This window comes from Dendrobates tinctorius, unplaced genomic scaffold (assembly GCF_039654945.1).
Source record: "Dendrobates tinctorius isolate UK_male_01 unplaced genomic scaffold, ASM3965494v1 ptg000155l, whole genome shotgun sequence".
NCBI classification, from domain to species: domain Eukaryota; kingdom Metazoa; phylum Chordata; class Amphibia; order Anura; family Dendrobatidae; genus Dendrobates; species Dendrobates tinctorius.
In genome coordinates, this window is record NW_027361822.1 from 7552391 (window position 1) to 7575894 (window position 23504).

The window sequence follows — 23504 nt, forward strand, 5'->3', positions numbered from 1 at the left end:
GTATTTTGTGTGACATATTTCTCTGTTTTAAGGGCACCTTGTACACACACGGCTCCGCTCTGTACACCTCGTACACACGTGGCTCCGCTCCGTACACCTCGTACACATGTGGCTCCGCTCCGTACACCTCGTACACACGCGGCTCCGCTCCGTACACCTCGTACACACACGGCTCCGCTCCATACACCTCGTACACACACGGCTCCGCTCCGTACACCTCGTACACACGTGGCTCCGCTCCGTACACCTCGTACACACGCGGCTCCGCTCCATACACCTCGTACACACACGGCTCCGCTCCGTACACCTTGTACACACACGGCTCCGCTCTGTACACCTCGTACACACGGCTCCGCTCCGTACACCTCGTACACACGTGGCTCCGCTCCGTACACCTCGTACACACGCGGCTCCGCTCCATACACCTCGTACACACACGGCTCCGCTCCATACACCTCGTACACACAAGGCTCCATTCTGTACACTTCGTACACACGCGACTCCGTTCCCACACGGCTCCGCTCCGTACACCTCGTACACACACGGCTCCGCTCTGTACACCTTATACACACGGCTCCGCTCCGTACACCTCGTACACACGCGGCTCCGCTCCGTACAACGTACACACGTGGCTCCGCTCCGTACACTTCATACACATGCGGCTCCGCTCCGTACACACAGCTCCGCTCCGTACACCTCGTACACACACGGCTCCGCTCCGTACACCTTGTACGCACATGGCTCCGCTCTGTACACCTCGTGCACACACAGCTCTGCTCCATACACATGCGGCTCCACTCCGTACACTTCGTACACACACGGCTCTGCTCCGTACACCTCGTACACATGCGGCTCCACTCCGTTCACCTCGAACACACACAGCTTTGCTCTGTACATGGGTCGCCCTCCCAGGGCTGCGGGGTTACTCGGTACCGGGCCGGTGTCAGCAGGAAGTGTCACAGCAGCGGTGAACCGGTCCATGGCCCTGGGCGCCCAAGTAATGGCGGGGAATGGGACTGGTGGAATTGTGGTTAATGGAATAGTTTGTGACGCCACCTGTGGTGTTCGGCAAGTGAGATGTTAGGCCGACGCTGCAGACAGATCCTCTGGGACAGATGGTGTGGTGCAGCAGTGATGTTATAGCCCTCCACAGGCAGGGCTGTTGTCCCAGGGCAGAGTAGGTGAAGTGACACTTAGATGGTGTAGTGTCCGGCGCAAGGGATGCAGCAGTGCCAGGCAGGCGGACGCAGGAAGGAATGGAGGACACCAGGGCATGTAGTTCCAAAGCTTTACTCACAGTCTGTAGTGCCCGCTTCCATGCTGTGTCCTCCGGGTCAGGGACTCAGTCAACCTCCAGGCAAAATGGAATGCTCCCTTCCAACACTCCGCCAACTTATGTGCCTTTTCTGAATGTCTCCTCTATAGCGCCTTTAAGTGTGAAGATCTCCTAGTACTGAGTTACACTGGAATTCCTCCTATCAGATGTTCCCAAGAACTCTACTTGTACGGCAGACAGCTGTAGCCTGCTTCGGGGACTCTCTACTCCTGAGTCCCGGCTCTCTATCCATGTTGCTGTTGTGCCCCCAAGTCTTAGATGGGAGTAGTGCATTTACAGCCCACTACTCCACCGGTGTCTGCTGCAGAACCATTAGTGTCCATACAACCTCGGGGACCGGGCCCCAGTCTTGCGCTTAGAACTTCTAGGCAGGGTTCTTCCTCTATCCCATGCCCTCTGTGTTCCCATATTCTCCTTCACTCTGTACTTGTCTTTCTCTCCTATGGAAGCTCAGGCTTCAGTTCAAAGTCTTTCTCCTTCTTTCCTTTCCCGTGCCAGCAGACCCGGGTCACTCAGGTCTACTGCAGCACTCCTTCCTCCATCCCTTTTCCAGGGATCTCCTTCCCTCACTCCTCTCCGAGTGACTTCCTCCCTCAGACTCCCTGTCTGACTGACCTGTAATCCTAAACCTTCCCACTCTTTTATGTATTCTCAACTTCACCCACCTCCCAGCACGTTTAGTGTTCCAAGCAGGGAACCACCAAAGGTGGTTTTGCTGAACTACTCTATTGTGTGGGGTGCGAGTGTTGGAGTGTGGTCAGGAGTTCCCACCTTACCTGGATGGTGGGGCACCACACCTTAGGAGAAGGTGCAGTACCTCTGTGGCGACTGAGCCTCAGGGGCGCCACATACACCTCGTACACACACGGCTCCGCTCCGTACACCTCGCACACACACGGCTCCGCTCCGTACACCTCGCACACACACGGCTCCGCTCCGTACACCTCGTACACACACGGCTCCGCTCCGTACACCTCGTACACACACGGCTCCGCTCCGTACACCTCGTACACACACGGCTCCGCTCCGTACACCTCGTACACACACGGCTCCGCTCCGTACACCTCGTACACACACGGCTCTGCTCCGTACACCTCCTACACACACGGCTCTGCTACATCCACACTGTATACCCCTCCTGACCCCACACAGAAACTTCCCCTCATCCAGCACCATGACAACCAGCACAGCAGAGTCCTGCATACACTGAGGCCCCTGATCATGTGACCCCTGACTCCTCCCCTCCTGTGACCTCATCCCAGGTCCTGTGCGCACAGAGCAGCCATATATGTGGAGTGCGGCTCTGCAGGTGGAGGTAGGTGCTGGAGATTCCCCATTACTGGGCACATTAACCCCTTTAGTACTTGCCGTTATTACAGACCAAGAGCTGACCTATCTTTATTTGTTATTAGGGCTGGTCTGGGGGGTACATAGAACTTTTCCATTTTCCTCACTGTAAATGCCATTTTCTCCTTTTATTTTCTATCTTTATCTTTTTATTTGTTACTTTAATACCTATGTGTTATTATGGGGTACGTATAAAATGTAAGGTTTATTCATTTTTGGGGGGTGGAGGGGGGAGGCTATAAAAACATCAGCCCTTCCCCCTAGGCACCGTCCATGTTAGCATATTATAATGGGGGTCCTAATCCTGCGTCCAGCTTTGTATTGAGCCGCCTGTTCCCTGACGCGCCATTCATTGTCTATGGGACTGACGGAGACAGAGGAGTAAAGCTCTGAGCAGCATCCGTCATTCCAATGGATGGAGAGAAGAGTAAAACACACAGTTTCTAAGAAAAGGCATGCGTTCAAAAACAGATTGGAAAACCTGAAAATGCGCCCACCTATGGGGAATGTAAATACCCCATTTATGAAATCCCAGTGATCTCATGTGCCCCCCCGATCAGCAGGTCCTGCAGCCTCCATTGCACGGCGCAGTACCACATAGCTCCATACTCCGTGTAGTGGCCTTTCTCGGTACTGCATGTAATATCACATTTGCTTCAAAATGCCGAGTTTGGATCTAGCGTGAAGCCATACGAACATCAATATTTGTGGGATCACTACCCTTTTGTGACATGGCAATTTTCCGCTTTGGTTTTCGCCATTAACCTAACCGCTTGCTTTTTATGGTTCAAGTAGTCGTTTTGAATGACACCATTCATATTTCTATATAATGTGCTGAAACACAGGGGAAAAAAAATCCAAATGCAGTGAAATGTGAAAATAACAGCAATTCCACAAATGTTTTTTGGGTTTTGTTTTTACTGCGTTCATTGTGATCTGAAAATGACCAGGCAACATAGTTCTCAACGTCAGTATGGTTAGAGCTATACCAAACTTGCATAATTGATATTATTATTATTAATAATAATAATAACATGGTGAAAACATTTCTGACATTTGTAAAAAAAAAATCAGTTTTGGTTTGTGTTTCCCTTTTTTTGAGATCTGTAATTAGTCAGGAGCGTGTAAGCAACTGGGTGGTGGACCCACTAAGCCCGAACCTTGGATGCACAGTGGCTGATGATACCGCGATCCAAGGATAGATGAGGGAGGTGGAACCAGATGCTACATCAGGATTGAGCTGGGGTGGAGGGCAGCTGTCCACCCCCCACACACAAACACCCACGGGAAAGAAGGCAGGAACAGCCAGGAATTACATTCCAAGTACCCGCTGGCACAGCTAGTGTAGTGACTGGCACGACAGACACACTGGCAGACGCAACTAGTATACAGGCAAGTGGGAGCAGCTGATGTAAATGATAGGGATACGCGCACTGGAACCTGAGAACTAGCAAGCGTGTTTAGGAAACAGACTAATGATGTTGCACAGGCACCTCCATGCAGGTGGTGGTGCCTTAAATAGTAAGTGTCTCCCATCCAGGTTGGTGCATGCTGCCCCTTCAAGAAGTAGGGTGCGTGTGCACTAAACACAGTGTGCGTACCCTGGGCGGGAGCAGAACAGGAAGGAGAAGCAGGAGCGGGACGTGGGCCGCAGCGATGAGTTAGCATCCCTGCAATGGGAGAGGGGCAGCATGCAGGGACACCCCTTTACGCCCCCTATTTTTCAAGCCCAATATACATTTTTAGAGGAGGAGAGGGGCATGGATATTCTCCCTGGGCTCCTAGGACCTCTCCTCAGGACCGAATCCCTTCCAGTCCATTAGAAAAATAGTCTTTCCTCTTATCCTCATTGTGGCCAGAATGTTCTCTACCTCAAAAACGTCTTCAGTGCTGATTGGAGCAGGTGTGGTACCAGGATCTTTTAAAAAAGGACTAAAATGACAGGCACATGAAAAGAATTGGGGATCCTTAAAGAGGCTGAGGGTTTGAGCTTGTAGGCTACTGGATTACTCTGTTTCAGAACCTCAAACAGACCGAAGAAGTGAGAACCCAGTTTATAGGGGGGTACCTTGAGACGGATATACTTAGTTGACTTCCAGGCCTTGTCCCCAGGATGAAACAGACGCAGATCCAGACATCTCTTGTCTGCGTGTCTTTTTATTCGTTCAGAGGACTTCAATAATGTGGACTTAGTGTACTCCCAGATCCTACGAAAATCCTTGACGAGGGATTCAGTAGCAAGAATATAGGTAGTGGAGAGGTAGTGGAAACAGGGAACAAAATATTTGGAGGTTAACCATAGATCACAAATAATGGAGATTTGACAGAAGATTCACTCACATGGTTGTTGTACTAGAATTCGGCCCACAGCAGGTGTTCAGATCACTCACTGTGGTGGGCATTGATGAAGTGCCAGAGGAAGATGGTCAGGATCTGATTGACCTGCCTCTACCTGGCCATTGGCTTGAGGATGGTAGGCCAAAGAGAAATCCAGAGTGATATTAAATAATTTGCTGGTGGCCCTCAAGAAGTGAGAAGTATACTGGACTCCTCGATCCGAGATAATAAAGAGAGGAATACCTTGGAGGTGGAAAATATGTAGAATGAACTTCTTTGCAAGCAATGGAGCAGATGGGAGACTGGACAGTGGAGTGAAATGGGCATCTTCCAGAAGCGATCCACAAACACCCAGATAATGGTGTACCCAGCCGATAGTGGAAGATCGGTGATGAAATCCATTGCAATATGCTGCTAGGGAGCAGGTTATATGGGCAAAGGAAGTAGCTGACCGGTAGGAAGCTGTTTCGGGGTTTTGTTATGGGCACAAGAGAGACAGGCAGAGACAACATCCGCAATATCCTTGTGCAGTGTCGGCTACCAATAATGTCGGGAGATGAGGAGAGACATTTTCTTCTGATTGACATGGCCAGCCACTTTAGACAAGTGAACCCACAGAAGAATCAGCTTCCTATCTGGTTCAGTCATGTAAGTCTTTCCGGATGGGAGCTGAGACAAATCCAACGGAGCGACTGTAAAAATTTTGGAGGGCTCAATGATGTGTTGGATCTCCTCCTAATTGGAAGACTGGAAGAATCTAGAGAGCGTCCTTTGATGTTCTTATCTGCTTGCCAAAAATCGATTGTGAAGTTGAAGTGGGAGAAGAAAGGAGACCACCTGGCTTGTCGTGGGTTAAGTCGCTGTGTGGATTGCAGATATGCTAGATTCTTGTTTTCTGTGTGTATAACCACCGGATGCATAGCTCCTTCAAGCAGGAAGCGCCACTCTTACAGACCCAGATTAATTACTAACTGTTGTTGATCGCCTATAGAGTAATTGCGTTCTGGAGCAGAGAAAATCTTGGAAATTAAGCCACAGATCACCATGTGACCGAAAAAAAACTTAGATTCATAGAATGGTAGAGTTGGAAGGGACCTTCAGGGTCATCTGGTCGAACCCCCTGCTCAAAGCAAGATTCACAAAATCATCCTAGACAGATGTATGTCAAGCCTCTGTTTCAAGACTTCCATTGAAGGAGAACTCACCACCTCTCGTGGCAGCCTGTTCCACTCGTTAATCACCCTCACTGCTAAAAAGTATTATCTAATATCTAATATGTATCTTTTCCCATTCAGTTGCATGCCATTGCTTCTCGTGTTTCCATGTGCAAATGAGAATAAAGCTGGTCCCTCTACTGGCAGCTTGAGATATTTGTAGACCACTATTAAGTCTCCTCTCAGTCTTCTTTTTTGCAAGCTAAACATTCCCAAATCCTCTAACTGTTCCTCATATGACATTGTTTGCAGACCAATCATCATTCTGGTCTCTCTTCTCTGAACTTGCTCCAGTTTTTTCTTGTCTTTTTTTAAAATGTGGTATCCAGAACTAGACACGGTATTCCAGATGAGGTCTGACCAAAGAGGAGTAGAGGGGGATAAATACTTCACATGATCTAGACTGTATGCTTCTGTTACTGCAACCCAGAATTGTTTGCCTTTTTTGCTGTTGCATCACACTCATGTTCAGTCTGTGATTTATTAGTATACCCAAGCCTTTTTCCCATGTTCTCTTGCTTAGCCGTATTCCTCCCATTCTGTATATGCTTTTTTAATTTTTCTTGCCCAGATGTAGGCCTTTAAAATGGCAGATAGCTTCTCGGGATCCATTTTCAAGCTGGTCTTGGAGATGATGTACCCAAGAATCGAAAGAGGTCCGCTCGAAGACGTACTTTTCATACTTGGCGTATTAAACGGTTTTTCCTTGATCTCTGCAGGACCTGACGAACATCTCTTCGGTGTGAAGGCAGATCGGGAGAGAGCACCAAGCTGTCGTCTAGGTATACTACCACACACGTGAAAAGAAGGTCCTGGAAGATGTCATTCACCAGTTATTAAAAAACAGCATTTGCACTACAGAGTCCAAAGGGTATTATCTCATTATGGCCATCTCGGGTATTAAAGGCTGTCTTCCATTTATCTCCTTGACATATTTGGATCAGGTCGTGTGCCTCGAAGGTCGAGCTTCGCGAATACTCTGGAACCTTTAAGCCAATCGAACAACTCGGAGGTGAGAGGCAGAGTTTATATATTTTTTTATAGTTATTTGGATGAGACCCCTGTAATTAATACAGGGTCACAGAGAACCATTGTTTTTCTTCACAAAAAAGAAACCTGCTCCAGCCAGGGAGGAAGCTTTCCGGATAAATCCCCTCACAAGTTTCGCTTCAATATACCCAGTTATGGCAAGGATCTCATCCTGCGACAGGGGATATATTCAGCCTCTTGGAGGGAAAGCGCCTCATAGAATTTTGATAGGACAGACATACAGAATACAGTATGAGGTGGCAGAGTGTCAGCCTCCTTTTTATCAAAGACATCACCTTATGTCCAATATGCAGCAGACAAGCCAGTTAAATTAGATGGAGAAGCCGGAGGTCGAGCAGGACAAATGTAAACTAAACATCTCTCGTGGCCCTCCTGACCCCAACGGAGTATTTCTCCGGATCTCCAATCCAAGCCTGGTTCATGTTTTTGCAGCCATGGCAGACGTAGAAGCAGAGGGTGAGACAGACTCGACAGCACATAGAGATTAACCTTCTCCGATGTAGCTTTCCAGCTCGAAGTTCTACAAGCTCTGTCACAAATAGGATAGTTTCAGAAAGAGGTTTTCCATTCACTGAAGAAACTACCAATGGATCAGGAAGACGTTGGATTGGAATCTGATATTTTTCCACATTTGGTTTGTTGAATAAGGTTACCTGATAAACCGGAGTCGAGGTAGGTCGACTTGATAAAATTGATGCTGCAACAGGACATGGACACTGACAGAGTCAGTGATGGAGAGGAGTAATTTTTGCCCTGGGGGATCCTCTCCAACAAACCCTAGACTTAGGCGTTTCCCGGTCTCTCCGGGCAAGAGCGGATTACATGCTCAGGACTGCCAACTTCCCTCAGACCGGCAGACCTCCTGACGATGCTTGGTCATTCTCACCTGGTCTACCCTCATGGAGTCACGGGAGGGTGCCACAGCTGAGGCTTGCAGCATGACCGGTCTTTGAAAGGTCGGTGCCTTGCATACAGTTCTCTCGCGGTTCACCTCCTTGGAACGCTCCTGAAACTTGATATCTATCCGTGTTGCTTGAGAAACCAGGTCATCCAGTGAGTTGGTTATATCACGACCGGTCAGCTCATCCTTGATTAGCCCAGACAGGCCTTCCCATAACGAGGCTACTAGAGCTTTATTATTCCAGGCGAGTTCAGATAGGGTGCGGAAACATACAGTGTATCGGCCCACTGTGAGGTTTCACTGGCGCATTCGGAGAAGAGAAGATGCTGCTGAGGAAGCTTGGCTGGGCTTGTCGAAGTCTTCTAGAAAGGACTGAAGGTTTGACACTAGAGGATCCCCTCTCTCCCACAGGGGTTTAAGCCACGCCAAAGCCTCACCAGTGAGATAGAACATAATGAAGGCTGTTTTGGCCCGATCTGAAACGAACTGATGAGCCAAGAGTTCAAAGTGTATCATGCATTAATTAATGAACCCCGACATAGAGCAGGGTCACCGCAGTAGAGTGGAGGAGCATATAGACTGTCTGAAACCAGTTACGTAGTCGGCAGACTGTTGAGGCACATCCAACGTTGTTGCAGCTTGGGTAGGTGCGGATGCGGCCAGATTTGTCAGTGTGTCTAGACAAGTGTTAACTGTCCGCATGTAGGATAGGAACTTGTCCTGTTGGTCTTTCTGGTGGGAGACCTCCTGCATCAAGTCTGGGTGGTGGAACCACTGTGCCGTGATTCGAGGAGAGACTGGAGGGGCGTGACTAGGTGTCTCACCAAGTCCGACATGCATGACAGCTGATGATACCACGATCTGAGGAAGGACAAGGGAGGGGAAACCAGGTGCTACACCAGGACTGACCTCGGGTGGTTGGCTGCTGACCCCCAAGGGATAGGAGGCAGGAATGGCTAGGAATGGTAGACTTGGCAAGTATTGGCTGGCATGGCTGGTGTAGTATCTGGCACTACAGACAAACAGGCAGGCAGATACTGGTGGACACATCTGGTATACAGGCAGGTGGGCATGAGCGATAGGTGGGCATGGCTCATGTACAGGACAGGTATACAGGGATACGAGAACTGGGACCTGAGAACTAGCATGCATGTTAAGGAAACAGACTAATGACGTTGCACAGGCACCTCCTATTACCCTTGTGAAAATACAAAATTTGGGGTCAAAAACATTTTTATGGGAAAAATGTGTCTTTTATTTTATTTTCTTTTATTTCCACGGCTCAACGTTAGTCTTCTGTGAAGCATCTGGCGGTTCAACGTGCTCAGTAAACATCTAGACAAGTTCCCTGAGGGATCTAATTTCCAAAATGGTTTCAGTTGTGGGGGGGTTTCCAGTGTTTAGGCACATCAGGGGGCTCTCCAAACACGACATGTCATCAGTTAATTATTGCAGCAAATTTTACATTCAAAAGGTTAAATAGTCCTCCTTCCCTTCCAAGCTCTGCCGTGTGTCCATACAGTGGTTTTCCCCCACATTTGGGGTATCGGCATGCTCAGGAGAAATTGCACAACAAATTGTATGGTCCATTTTCTCCTGTTACCCTTGAGAAAAGTAAAAAAAACTTAGGTCTAAAGTAACATTTTTGTGAAAAAAAAATGTTAAACGTTTATATTTTCCTTCCACGTTCCATTAATTCCTGTGAAGCACCTGAAGGGTTATTAAACTTCTTGAATGTGGTTTCGAGCACCTTGAGGGGTGCAGTTTTCTGTCATACAGACCCCTCAAAGTCACTTCAAATGTGAGGTGATTTACAACAAATTTTACAAAATTTTTTTAGCAAAATGAGAAATCACTGGTCATCTTTTAACCCTTATAACTTCCTATAAAAAATTCTGTTTCAAAAATTATGCTGATGTAAAGTAGACATGTGGGAAATGCTGTTTATAAACTTGTGACATGACTCTCTGATTTATGGGCATACAAATTAAATTTTAATAAATGCAAAATTTACACCAAATTTCCATTTATTTTTTTTCACAAATAAACAAGTCATATCAAATAAATTTTTACCACTCTCATGAAGTACAATACGTCACCAAAAAACATTCTCGGAATCGGTGGGATCCATTGAAGCGTTCCAGAATTATTACCTCATAAAATGACAGTGGTCAAAATTGCAAAAAATTGCCCTGGTCAGGAAGGTGAAAACAGGCTTCAGGGTGAATCTCTCGCAGTACCAAAGCCTTAACGCGGTCTTCATAAGAGTACTAACATGGCAGCCATAGAGGCCTTCAGTGTTTTGATATGGACCTACCACAGATTGGCAATCCAAGGCACCTGACATAGGACTTACTAGTATGTCCAATATCAGTAAGGGGTTAATTTTCCATTACAATAAATTCCACCGCATGGAAAATGGGAAACATTTGAATAGGTGGCTGGTGTGAATGTAGTCCATTATATCTCTTGTGGCTCTGGAAATGAATGTTTTGTGCCATATTGATGATGCCGATTCAAGTGTAGCTGATTGAGACATAAATGTAGATCTTGTAGCAGAGCACCAACGAAAATGGCATATAGTATTTGTGAAAAACATATGATAATGACTACTGAGGCCAATTATTGGTTGCCGAGTTTACGTAAATTATGGACAGCGCATGAGCAGAATGTCCGGCAAGGATCCCTGGATTGGCACTGCAAAGGTTCGAAAGGTTGTCATGCGTAATTTATTACACTATTACGTTGCCTGTTAGAAGGCAATTTCATTTAACCCAGAAAATACCTTAAAAGAAGTTCTTTCACCACGTTCAGCAGGCCACATCCATCATGTAACAGTGGCTGCAGTGTAAGTTATAACTTATGATACGCCCATCGGGACAGTTACTTTTTCTCCTACCCTTAGAAAACTGCCGTTAGAAAAAATGCCCTCTGAGCCCTGATCGCTGCGCCTACTGTTTAGTATAGAGCAGACTTGATTGTGATTACAAACACTTTAAGCTTTCACCTCACAGCAGTCAGTGTGCTGTGAGGTGGATTCACCTGAGCTGACAGCACTGTGAAAGGAGAGCTCAGCTATATTCTAATGAAACACAAACTTAATTGCAGTGAGATGAAAGCTTAACCCCTTCATGACCCAGCCTATTTTGACCTTAATGACCTTGCCATTTTTTGCAATTGTGACCAGTGTCCCTTTATCAGGTAATAACTCAGGAACGCTTCAACGGATCCTAGCGATTTGGAGAATGTTTTTTCGTGACAAGTTGGGCTTCATGTCAGTGGTAAATTTAGGTCAATAATTTTTGCGTTTATTTGTGAAAAAAATCAGAAATGTGGCGAAAATTTTGAAAATTTCCCAATTTTCACATTTTGAATTTTTATTCTGTTAGACCAGAGAGTTATGTGAAACAAAATAGTTAATAAATAACATTTCCCACATGTCTACTTTACATCAGCACAATTTTTGAAACTTTTTTTTTGTTTGAAGTTATATGGGTTAAAAGTTGACCAGTGATTTCTCATTTTTACAACAAAACTTACAAAACCATTTTTTTTAGGGACCACCTCACATTTGAAGTCACTTTGAGAAGTTTATATGGCAGAAAATACCCAAAGTGACACCATTCTAAAAACTGCACCCCTCAAGCTACTCAAAACTACATTGAAGAAGAATATTAACCCTTCAGGTGCTCCACAGGAACTAAAACAATGTGGAAGGAAAAAATGGACATTTTAATTTTTCCAACAAAAATTTTCTTTTAGCATCAATTTTTTCATTTTCACATGGGCAACAGGATAAAATGGATCCTAAAATTTGTTGGGCAATTTCTCCTGAGTACACCGATACCTCATATGTGGTCATAAATCGCTGTTTGGGCGCACGGCAGGGCTCGGAAGGGAAGGAGCGCCAAATTAGCCCCAATCGTTAGCAGACACCATGTCGCGAATGGAGAGCCCGTGTGCCTAAACATTGGAGCTGCTTCACAGAAGTTTATAACGCAGAGCCGTGATAATAAAAAAATCTTTTTTTTCCACAAAAATGATTTTTTAGCCCCCAATTTTTTATTTTCCCAAGGGTAACAGGATAAATTAGACCCCCAAAGTCGTTGTGCAATTTTTCCTGTGTATGCAGATGTCCCATATGTTCGGGTAAACCACTGTTTGGGCACACGTCGGGGATCGTAAGGGAGGGAGCACCGTTTAACTTTTTGAACGCAAAAATGGCTGGAATCAATGGTGGCACCATGTCGTGTTTGGAGAGCCCCTGATATGCCTAAACAGTGGAAACCCCTCAATTCTAACTCCAACCCTAACCCCAGCACACCCCTAATACCAACCATAACCCTAACCACAACCCTATCCCCAACACACCCTTAACCCTAATCCCAACCCTAACCAAGAGCCTAACGCTAATCCCAACCCTAACCCCAACACACCCCTAACCCTAATTCCAACCCTGACCCTAACCCTAGTTCCAACCCTAACCCTAATTCCAACCCTAACCCTAATTCTAAGCCTAACCCTAATGGAAAAATGAAAATACCATATATACTCATGTATAAGCCGACCCCCTAATTTTGTCACAAAAAACTGAGAAAACTTACTGACTCGCGTATAAGCTGAGGGTGCACAGTGAGTGGCCCCAGATAATGCTGCACAGTGAGTGGCCCCAGATAATGCTGCACAGTGAGTGGCCCCAGATAATGCTGCACAGTGAGTGGCCCCAGATAATGCTGCACAGTGAGTGGCCCCAGTTATCTGCAGTGAGTGGCCCCAGTTATCCTGCCGTGAGTGGCTCCAGTAATCTGCACAGTGAGTGGCCCAGTTATCTGCACAGTGTGTGGCCCCAGTTATCTGCACAGTGTGTGGCCCCAGTTATCTGCACAGTGTGTGGCCCCAGTTATCTGCACAGTGTGTGGCCCCAGTTATCTGCACAGTGTGTGGCCCCAGTTATCTGCACAGTGTGTGGCCCCAGTTATCTGCACAGTGTGTGGCCCCAGTTATCTGCACAATGTGTGGCCCCAGTTATCTGCACAGTGTGTGGCCCCAGTTATCTGCACAGTGTGTGGCCCCAGGTATGCTGCACAGTGTGTGGCCCCAGGTATGCTGCACAGTGTGTGGCCCCAGGTATGCTGCACAGTGAGTGGCCCCAGGTATGCCGCACAGTGAGTGGCCCCAGTTATCTGCACAGTGTGGCCCCAATTATCTGCACAGTGAGTGGCCCCAGGTATGCTGCACAGTGTGTGGCCCCAGTTTTGCTGCACAGTGACTGGCCCGAGTTATCTGCACAGTGAGTGGCCCCAGTTATCCTGCCGTGAGTGGCCCCAGTTATCTGCACAGTGTGTGGCCCCAGTTATCTGCACAGTGTGTGGCCCCAGTTATCTGCACAGTGTGTGGCCCCAGGTATGCTGCACAGTGTGTGGCCCCAGGTATGCTGCACAGTGTGTGGCCCCAGGTATGCTGCACAGTGTGTGGCCCCAGGTATGCTGCACAGTGTGTGGCCCCAGGTATGCTGCACAGTGTGTGGCCCCAGGTATGCTGCACAGTGTGTGGCCCCAGGTATGCTGCACAGTGTGTGGCCCCAGGTATGCTGCACAGTGTGTGGCCCCAGGTATGCTGCACAGTGAGTGGCCTCAGGTATGCTGCACAGTGTGTGGCCCCAGGTATGCTGCACAGTGTGTGGCCCCAGGTATGCGCACAGTGTGTGGCCCCAGGTATGCCGCACAGTGAGTGGCCCCAGTTATCTGCACAGTGTGTGGCCCCAATTATCTGCACAGTGTGTGGCCACAGGTATGCTGCACAGTGAGTGTCCCCAGGTATGCTGCACAGTGTGTGGCCCCAGTTTTGCTGCACAGTGAGTGGCCTCATCATATTGCTGCTGCCGCTGCCTCCGTTACAAAAAAAAACCTGTATACTCACCTTCATCGCTGCCCCCTGCTCATCATCGTTGTGGGCTCTGCAGTGACTGTGCAGGCAAGACAGCAGAGTGACCCCCCGTTCATACTCACCCGGTCCTGGCGCTTGTCTCTGCAGCGCAGCCCCCCTGCTTGTTCCATGTTCTCAGCGCGCTGCTGCTCTCTTCCTGCTTCAGCGGTCACGTGGTACCGCTAATTAAATATGCGCATATTCATGAGTTTAATGAGCGGTACCACGTGACCGCTGAAGCAGGAAGGAAGAGCAGTGCCGAGAACATGGAACAAGCAGGAGGGCTGCAGAGGGTGAGTATGATTTCTGACAACCCCACTCCCCCGCCGATCCCCCCTGGTATATGACTTGTGTATAAGCCGAGAGGGAAACTTTCAGCCCCCAAAAATGGGCTGAAAATCTCGGCTTATACACGAGTATATACGGTAAATATATTTTCTTTATTTCATTATTTTTCCCTACCTATGGGAGTGGTAAAGGGGGGATTTATTTACTATTTTTTATTTTGATCCCTTTTGGAAGTGCATTGAGCAGCAAGGTGGTGTGCTGGTAAAAGGGGAATAAAAAAAACTCTTTTAAATCTTCTGCCTGAGCGAGTGTGAACGAGCTGAGTGTGCCCTGAGTGTAAGTGCGAACTGTGGTAAGTGTGTGACTTGAGATTCAGTGACTTTGGATTCAGGGAGTTTCCAAGGGAGGTGTTACTGAATTGCTGTTATATTTTATTAATACTTTTTAATTATTTTTGCTTATCTTATTGCCTGGTGCAATCCCCATTAGGATGTGCTCCACTATTGCCAATGCCATCCAGTGCACGTCTTGCCGCATGTATGAAATCCTTGAACAGCCGGTCGAGGGTGCATACTGCTGTGCGAGATGTGAGCACGTTGTGCATTTGGAAGCCCAGATACTGGATCTAAATGTGCAGCTGGCAACACTGAAATCCATAGACAATATGGAAAGGAGTCTTTTGCTCACTGAGCAGACGCTCAATGGGATAGATGGGGGGGATGCTAGGTTGGAGCTGCAGGACAATGAAGCAGCTAGCTGGGTGACAGTTAGAAGGCGGGGTAGAAGGAAGAGCACCAGGGAGGCTAGTCCTGATCTTGCACACCCCAATAAGTTTGCTAAGTTGGCAGATGAGGGGAGTGTTAGTGCAGGAGTAGCACTGCTGCAGCAAGGCATGTCCTCTGAAAGCCGGAGGAGTGTCTGCTCCAGTAAGGGGGGAAATAGGAGAGCAGGGCAGGCCAGACAGGTTCTGGTAGTGGGAGACTCAATTATTAGGGGAACAGATAGGGCAATCTGTCACAAAGACAGTAATCGTCGAACGGTGTGCTGCCTACCTGGCGCTCGAGTCCGACACATCGCTGATCGGGTTGACAGATTACTGGGAGGGGCTGGTGAGGATCCAGCAGTCAAGGTGCACATTGGCACAAATGACAAAGTTAGAGGTAGGTGGAAGGTCCTTAAAGATGATTTCAGGGAATTAGGCTGTAAGCTTAAAGCAAGGACCTCCAAGGTGGTATTTTCGGAAATGCTTCCTGTACCACGTGCCACGCCAGAGAGGCAGCGGGAGATTAGGGAAGTTAATAAGTGGCTCAGGAATTGGTGTAGTAAGGAGGGGTTTGGGTTCCTGCAGAACTCAGTTGGCTACAGGTTCTACGCTAGGGACGGGCTGCACCTCAATGGGGAGGGTGCAGCTGTGCTGCGGGAGAAAATGGCTAGAAGGTTGGAGGAGTGTTTAAACTAGGGACGGGGGGGAGGGTATTCCTTTTATAGGAGGGGAAGACAGTGCAGAGAGAGACCTGGGCACAAATAATGACATTGGGGGTGGCATGGGGGGTGGGGTTAGAACAGATAATAATTTAAGAAAGAATAGAGGTACAGAGAGATACATAAAGTGCATGTATACTAATGCCAGAAGCCTCGCCAACAAAATGGAGGAATTGGAGTTAATGTTGTTGGAACATAATTATGACATGGTGGGGATATCTGAGACATGGCTGGACGAGAGCTACGACTGGGCGGTTAATTTACAGGGCTATAGTCTGTTCAGAAATGACCGTACAAATAAGCGAGGGGGAGGCGTGTGTTTATATGTAAAATCATCCTTAAAACCCATCCTTCGTGATAATATATATGAATCTAATGAAAATGTAGAGTCCCTGTGGGTAAAGATAAGGGGAGGGGGGAAAAATAAATTACTGATTGGGGTTTGTTATAAGTCTCCAAAAATAATGGAAGCAACAGAGAATATCCTCATAAAGCAAATAGATGAAGCTGCGACTCGAGGAGAAGTCATTATTATGGGGGACTTCAACTACCCTGAAATACATTGGGGAACCGAAACCTGCAGTTCCAGCAAAGGTAATAGGTTTTTGACAACTATGAGAGACAATTACCTTTCACAACTGGTTCAGGACCCAACAAGAGGGGGGGCACTTCTAGACCTAATATTAACCAACAGGCCAGACCGCATATCAAATGTAAGGGTTGGGGGTCACTTGGGTAATAGTGACCACAAATTAATAAGTTTTCATGTATCCTTTAATAAGATGTGTAGTAGAGGGGTTACAAGGACACTAAACTTCAGGAAGGCAAATTTCCAACGGATGAGAGATGATCTTGGTGCAATTAACTGGGACGATATCCTGAGACATAAAAATACACAAAGAAAATGGGAGACGTTTATTAGCATCCTGAATAGGACCTGTGCACAGTATGTACCGTATGGGAATAAACATGCTAGAAATAGGAGGAAACCACTATGGCTAAATAGAGCTGTAAGGGGCGCAATAAGGGACAAAAATAAAGCATTTAGAGAATTAAAGCAAGTAGGTAGTGATGAGGCATTAAATAAATACAGAAAATTAAATAAATTCTGTAAAAAGCAAATCAAAACAGCAAAGATTGAGACAGAGGGACTCATTGCCAGAGAAAGTAAAAATAATCCCAAAATATTCTTTAACTACATAAATAGTAAGAAACTAAAAAATGATAGTGTTGCCCCCCTTAAAAATAGTCTGGGTGAAATGGTGGATGAGGAAAAAGCCAATATGCTAAATGACTTTTTTCAACAGTATTTACACAAGAAAATCCCATGACGGATAACATGATCAGGGATAAAAATTCTCTGTTAAATGTCACCTGCTTAACCCAGCAGGAAGTACGGTGGCGTTTAAAAATCACTAAAATTGACAAATCCCCGGGCCCGGATGGGATACACCCCCGAGTACTGCAGGAATTAAGCACAGTCAAAGATAGACCATTATTTTTAATCTTTAAAGATTCCATAATAACAGGGTCTGTACCACAGGACTGGCGTATAGCAAATGTGGTGCCAATATTCAAAAAGGGGACAAAAACTGAACTTGGAAATTATAGGCCAGTAAGTTTAAACCTGGAGGGTTTTCTAAGAGATACTATACTGGAGTATCTGGAGAAGAATAACCTTATGACCCAATATCAACATGGGTTTACAAGGGACCGTTCCTGTCAGACTAATCTGATAAGCTTTTATGAAGAGGTAAGTTCCGGACTGGACCAAGGGAATGCAGTGGACGTGGTGTACATGGACTTTTCAAAAGCTTTTGATACGGTGCCACACAAAAGGTTGATACATAAAATGAGAACAATGGGGATAGGGGAAAATATGTGTAGGTGGGTTAAGAGCTGGCTCAGGGATAGAAAACAAAGGGTGGTTATTAATGGAGCACACTCGGACTGGGTCACGGTTAGCAGTGGGGTACCACAGGGGTCCGTTTTGGGCCCGCTTCTTTTTAACATATTTATTAATGACCTTATAGGGGGCATAGAGAGTAGAATTTCAATATTTGCAGATGACATTAACTCTGCAGGGTAATCAATACAGAGGAGGACAATTTTATATTACAGGAGGATTTATGTAAACTAGAAGCTTGGGCTGATAAATGGCAAATGAGCTTTAATGGGGATAAATGTAAGGTCATGCACTTGGGTAGAACGAACAAGATGTATAATTATGTGCTTAATTGTAAAACTCTGGGCAAAACAGTCACTGAAAAAGACCTGGGTGTATGGGTGGACGACAAACTCACATTTAGCGGCCAGTGTCAGGCAGCTGCTGCAAAGGCAAATAAAATAATGGGATGCATTAAAAGAGGCATAGATGCTCATGAGGAGATCATAATTTTACCTCTATATAAGTCAATAGTGCGACCACACTTAGAATACTGTGTACAGTTCTGGTCTCCGGTGTATAAGAAAGACATAGCTGAACTGGAGCGGGTGCAGAGAAGAGCGACCAAGGTTATTAGGGAACTATGGGGTCTGCAATTCCAAGACAGGTTATTACACTTGGGGTTATTTAGTTTGGAGAATCGAAGGCTTAGGGGTGATCTTATTACAGTGTATAAATATATGCGGGGACAATACCAAGACCTTTCTAATGATCTTTTTACTCTTAGACCTGTGACGGGGACAAGGGGCATCCTCTACGTCTGGAGGAAAGAAGGTTTAAGCATACTCACAGACGCGGATTCTTTACTGTAAGAGCAGTGAGACTATGGAACTCTCTGCCATATGATGTTGTAATGAGTGATTCCCTACTAAAATTTAAGAAGGGACTGGATGCCTTTCTTGAAAAGTATAATATTACAGGGTATATACACTAGTTTCCTTAATATTGCGTTGAACCAGGGAGCTAGTCTGATTGCCGTATGTGGAGTCGGGAAGGAATTTTTTTCCCCAATGTGAAGCTTACTGTTTGCCACATGGGTTTTTTTTGCCTTCCTCTGGATCAACATGTTAGGGCAAGTTAGGATAGGATATGGGTTAAACTACATGGACTTAAAGTCTTCCTTCAACCTTAATAACTATGTTACTATGTTACTATGTTACTGTGATAGGGTCTATCACAGTGACCAAAATGAACCAATAGGAAAAATCTTCCTATTGTTGCCGGGTACCGGCCGCCCACCATTTTTTTACCGGAAGAAGATGGCGGCGACCATGGGGGAAGGCCTGGAGACGGAGGGACACCGGGAGGTACCGGGGGGAGGAGCGGAGGGCAGCACGGAGGGTTGCAAATACTGACGGCGTCAGATCGCGGCCGTCAGACGGTGAAGGCGGCAGATTGTAGTCTCCAGCCAATGGCCGATGATATTGCAGTATCAGCCATGGCTGGTTTGTAATATTTCACCAAGTTTCATTGGTGAAATATTACAATAGAGCAATCGTAGCCACGGAGGGGCAAAGCCACCCCCCTGGGGTCAGCTACAGTGCCTCAGGTACCTGCAGGTCGGGTGACATTTCAGTGGCCTCTGTTACCCGACCCGCAGGAATGCGATCCCGCCTTGACTCCTATGTGGTGTCACAGGTCGGGAAGGCACATATTTTCATGATGCCGACATGGCATCACAGGTTGGGAAGGGGTTAACCCCTTCACCCCCAAGGGTGGTTTGCACGTTCATGACCGGGCCAATTTTTACAATTCTGACCACTGTACCTTTATGAGGTCATAACTCTGGAACGCTTCCATGGATCTCGGTGATTCTGACATTGTTTTCTCGTGACATATTGTACTTCATGCTAGTGGTAAAATTTCATTCAAATAACTTGCGTTTATTTGTGAGAAAAACGGAAATTTGGCAAAAATTTTGAAAATTTTGCAATTTTCCAACTTTGAATTTTTATGCCCTTAAATCACAGAGATACAGCACACAAAAAACTTGATAACTAACATTTCCCACATGTTTACTTTACATCAGCACAATTTTGGAAAACAAAATTTTTTTTTGTTAGGAAGTTATAAGGGTTAAAAGTTGACCAGCGATTTCTCATTTTTACACCATCATTTTATTTTTACGGACCACATCACATTTGAAGCCACTTTGCGGGGTCTATATGATAGAAAATACCCAAAAGTGACACCATTCTAAAAACTGCACCCCTTAAGGTGCTCAAAACCACATTCAAGAAGTTTGTTAACCCTTTAAGTGCGTCACAGGAATTTTTTTGAATATTTAAAAAAAAATGAACATCTAACTTTTTTTCACAAAAAAAAAACTTCAGGTTCAATTTTTTTTATTTTACCAAGGGTAACAGGAGAAATTGGACTGCAAAAGTTATTGTGCAATTTGTCCTGAGTACGCTGATACCTGATATGTGGGGGGAACGACTGTTTCGGCGCATGGCAGAGCTCAGAATGGAAGGAGCGCCATTTGACTTTTTCAATGCAAAATTGGCTGGAATTCAGATCGGACGCCATGTCACGTTTGGAGAGTCCCTGATGTACCTAAACAGTGGAAACCCCCTACAAGTGACCCCATTTTGGAAACTAGACCCCCCAAGGAACTTATCTAGATGTGTGGTGAGAACTTTAAACCCCCAAGGGCTTCACAGAAGTTTATAACATACAGCCGTACAATTAAAAAATCATATTTTTTCCACAAAAATGATCTTTTCACCCTCAATTCTTATTTTTCCAAGGGTAACAGGACCCTAAAAGTTATTGTGAAATTTGTCCTGAGTACGCTGATACCCCACATGTGGGGGTAAACCACTATTTGGGCGCATGGCAGAGCTCGGAAGGGAAGCAGCGCCATTTGACGTTTTTGGCTAGAATTGAGATCAGACACCATGTCGCGATTTGAAAACCCCTGATGTACCAAAACAGTGGAAACCCCCCACAAATGACATCATTTTGGAAACTAGACCCCCTAAGGAACTTATCTAGATGTGTGGTGAGAACTTTGAACCCCCAAGGGCTTCACAGAAGTTTATAACATACAGCCGTACAATTAAAAAATCATATTTTTTCCACAAAAATGATCTTTTCACCCTCAATTCTTATTTTTCCAAGGGTAACAGGACCCTAAAAGTTATTGTGCAATTTGTCCTGAGTACGCTGATACCCCACATGTGGGGGTAAACCACTATTTGGGCGCATGGCACAGCTCGGAAGGGAAGCAGCGCCATTTGACGTTTTTGGCTGGAATTGAGATCGGACACCATGTCGCGATTGGAAAACCCCTGATGTACCTAAACAGTGGAAACCCCCCACAAATGACACCATTTTGTAAACTAGATCCACCAAGGAACTTATCTAGATGTGTGGTGAGCACTTTGAATCCCCCAGTGCTTCACAGAAGTTTATAACGCCCGGGCGTGAAAATAAAAAATTCGTATTTTTTCCACAAACATGATCTTTTATTCACCATTTTTTTTATTTTCCCAAGGGTAACAGGAGAAATTGAACCCCAAAAGTTGTTGTCCAATTTGTCCTGAGTACCCTGACGCCCCACATGTGGGAGAAAACTACTGTATGGACACACGTCGGGGCTCGGAAGGGAAGTAGTGACGTTTTGGAATGCAGACTTTGAGGGAATGTTCTGCGGGTGTCATGTTGCCTTTGGAGAGCCCCTAATGTACCTAAACAGTGGAAACCCCCCACAAATGACCCCATTTTGGAAACGAGACCCCCTAAGGAACTTATCTAGATGTGTGGTGAGCACTTTGAACCCCCAAGGGCTTCACAGAAGTTTATAATGCCCGGGCATAAAAATAAAAAAATCATATTTTTTCCACAAACATGATCAATTAGTCCCCAATTTTTTCATTTTCCCAAGGGTAACAGGAGAAATTGGACCCCAAAAGTTGTTGTCCAATTTGTCATGAGTATGCTGACGCCCCATATATGGGAGAAAACTACTGTATGGACACACGTCGGGGCTCGGAAGGGAAGTAGTGACGTTTTGGAATGCAGACTTTGATGGAATGGTCTGTGGGTGTCATGTGCGTTTGGAGAGCCCCTGATGTACCTAAACAATTGAAACTCCCCACAAGTGACCCCATTTTGGATACTAGACCCCCCACGGAACTTATCTAGATGTGTGGTGAGCACTTTCAACCCCCAAGTGCTTCACAGAAGTTTATAACGCTCGGACGTGAAAATAAAAAAATCATTTTTTTCCACAAAAATAATATTTTTGCCCCCAATTTTTTATTTTCCTAAGGGTAACAGGAGAAATTGGACCCCAAAAATTGTTTTGCAATTTGTCCTGAGTAGGCTGATACCCTACATGTGGGGGTAAAACACTGTTTGGGCGCATGGCAGAGCTTGGAAGGGAAGGAGCACCATTTGATTTTTTCTACTCAGAATTGGCTGGAATTGAGATCAGACGCCATGTTGCATTTGGAGAGCCCCTGATGTGCCCAAACAGTGGAAACCCCCAATTCTAACTCCAACCCGAACCCCTAACCCTAATCTCAGCCCTAACCCTAGCCCTAGCCCTGGACCTAACCCTAGCCCTAACCCTAACCCTAATGGAAAAATGGAAATAAATACATTTTTTTTATTTTATTATTTTTCCCTAACTAAGGGGGTGATAACGGGGGGTTTGATTTACTATTTATGGCGGTTTTTATGTTTGGCAGCTGTCGCACGCTAAAAGACACTTTTTATTGTAAAAATAGTTTTTGCATCACCACATATTGAGAGCTATAATTTTTCCGTATTTTGACCCACCGAGTCATGTGAGGTCTTATTTTTTGCGGGACGAGATGACGTTTTTATTGGTACCATTTTCGGGCACGTGACTTTTTTGATCGCTTTTTATTCCGATTTTTGGGACGCAGAATGAACAAAAACCAGCGTTTCATGAATTTCTTTTGGGGGGGTGCGTATACACCGTTCCGCGTACGGTAAAATTGATAAAGCGTTTTTATTCTTCGGGTCAGTATGGTTACAGCGATACCTCATTTAGGTCTTTTTTTATGTTTTGTCGTTTTTATGCAATGAAAACTATTTTATATAAAAAATAATTATTTTTGCATCGCTTTATTCTGCGAGCTATAACTTTTTTATTTTTTCGCTGATGATGCTGTTTGGCGGCTCGTTTTTTGCGGGACAAGATGCCGTTTTCAGCGGTACCATGGATATTTATATGCGTCTTTTTGATCGCGCGTTATTGCACTTTATGTTCGGCAGTATGATAATAAATCATTATTTTTTGCTTTGTTTTTTATTTTTATTTTTTAAGGGGTTCGCTAAAGGGGTTAACTAATGGGACAGTTTTATAGGGCGGGTCGTTACGGACGCGGCGATACCTAATATGTGTACTTTTATTTTATTATTTTTTTTTTATTTCCAAAAAATAGATTTATTTGGGGAATATTTTTTATTTTTTCTAATTTATTTGGCGATTTTTTTTAAAATTATTTTAACACTTTTTTTAATTTTTTTTTAACTTTATTACATAGTCCCAGGTGGGACATCACTGTCCTGTGACAGATCGCTGTTCTGTCACATCACAGATCACTGTGACAGATCAGCGATCTGTCACAGGCAGTCCAGAAGGCTTCCTCATGCCTGCGCTTTGCAGGCACTGAGGAAGCCAGCTTCCTGCAGGCCCCCGAA

General features: G+C 45.7%; 1 protein-coding gene across 1 annotated transcript in view; it reads left to right on the forward strand.

Annotated features, from left to right (window-relative positions):
* Positions 1 to 2631: 2631 nt before the first annotated feature.
* The window catches only part of LOC141050968 (uncharacterized), a 162417-nt gene continuing 141544 nt past the window's right edge, over positions 2632 to 23504 (forward strand). Inside the window, exons 1-2 of the mRNA XM_073547730.1 lie at positions 2632 to 2651; positions 6954 to 7246. The gene's annotated coding sequence lies outside the window, so the exon portion shown is untranslated. The remainder of the gene's footprint in view (positions 2652 to 6953; positions 7247 to 23504) is intronic.